We start from the raw sequence: 1096 nt of genomic DNA, 5'->3' as shown, positions 1-1096 counted from the left end.
CTGTGTGTCTTCCTTTGTTGAGTAAATGATTTTTGTGTTCTTTCTTGTGAGTTTCCTCATAGTTTTAATGTTTCCATGTTCTTCATGGATTTTTATTCCCAGTCGCTTTTCTGCAGGGTGTTGTTCAGTTTCCATGTATTTGACTTTATTGTTTTGGCCTTCTTATTGTTGATCTCTAGTTTTATAGCATTGTGGTCTGAGAAGATGCTCTGTAGAATTTTGATTGTTGTGAATTTATGGAGACTTGCTTTGTGAACTAACACATGGTCAATTCTGGAAAATGTTCCCTGCACAGCACTGGAGAAGAATATCCATTGTGGCATTGTTGTATAGAATGCTCTGTATACATCTATGAGGTCGAGTTGTTTGATTGTGTTATTAAGTTCCTCTGTAGCATTGTCGAGTTTCCTTCTGGTTGTTCTATCCCTTTTTGAGAGTGGTGTGTTGAAATCTCCCACTATGATTGTGGATTTATATATTTCTTTCTACAATTCCATTAACGTTTGCTTCATGTATCTTGGTGTTCTTTCATTGGGAGCATATATGTTTATTATGGTTATGTCGTCTTGCTCAATTGACCCTTTGATCATGAGATAGTATCCTTTTTTGTCTCTTATGCTGATTTTTATCTTAAAGTCTACTTTGTCAGTGATTAGTATTGCCACTCTTGTTTGCTTATTGCTGCTGTTGGCTTGGTAAAATTTTTTCTATCCTTTAATTTTTAGTCTGTTTTTCTCTTTGTGTGTAAGGTGTGTCTCTTGCAGGGAGCATATTGATGGATCTTGTTTTCTTATCCATTCTGCCACTCTTTGTTTCTTCACTGGTGCATTCAATCCATTGACATTCAATGTAATTATCGATAAGTATGAATTGATTACTGTCATTATGTTACTTTTTTGGCAGTGCTGTTTGTTTGTTGGTTCTGCTTTTTTTCTTGTGTTGGATTTGCATTCTTTGAATTACTTGTTGGTTTCTTCCTAGTTTCTCTGTTCACTTGTTCTGCTTGGGAATTCATTTTTATGATATGTTGTGGAGTGTTAACTTTCTTTGTGGTTACCTTGTAGTCTACTAACTTTTCTCTGCATTTAGGATACTC

General features: G+C 35.1%; 1 protein-coding gene across 1 annotated transcript in view; it reads left to right on the top strand.

Moving 5' to 3' along the window:
• RHOJ (ras homolog family member J) overlaps positions 1 to 1096 on the top strand; it is a 182464-nt gene that overhangs the window by 105501 nt on the left and 75867 nt on the right. The gene's annotated exons all lie outside the window — the stretch shown is intronic.

Source organism: Chrysochloris asiatica, unplaced genomic scaffold (assembly GCF_000296735.1).
Source record: "Chrysochloris asiatica unplaced genomic scaffold, ChrAsi1.0 scaffold00067, whole genome shotgun sequence".
Classification (NCBI taxonomy): domain Eukaryota; kingdom Metazoa; phylum Chordata; class Mammalia; order Afrosoricida; family Chrysochloridae; genus Chrysochloris; species Chrysochloris asiatica.
This window is presented reverse-complemented; position numbering and strand designations above follow the sequence as displayed.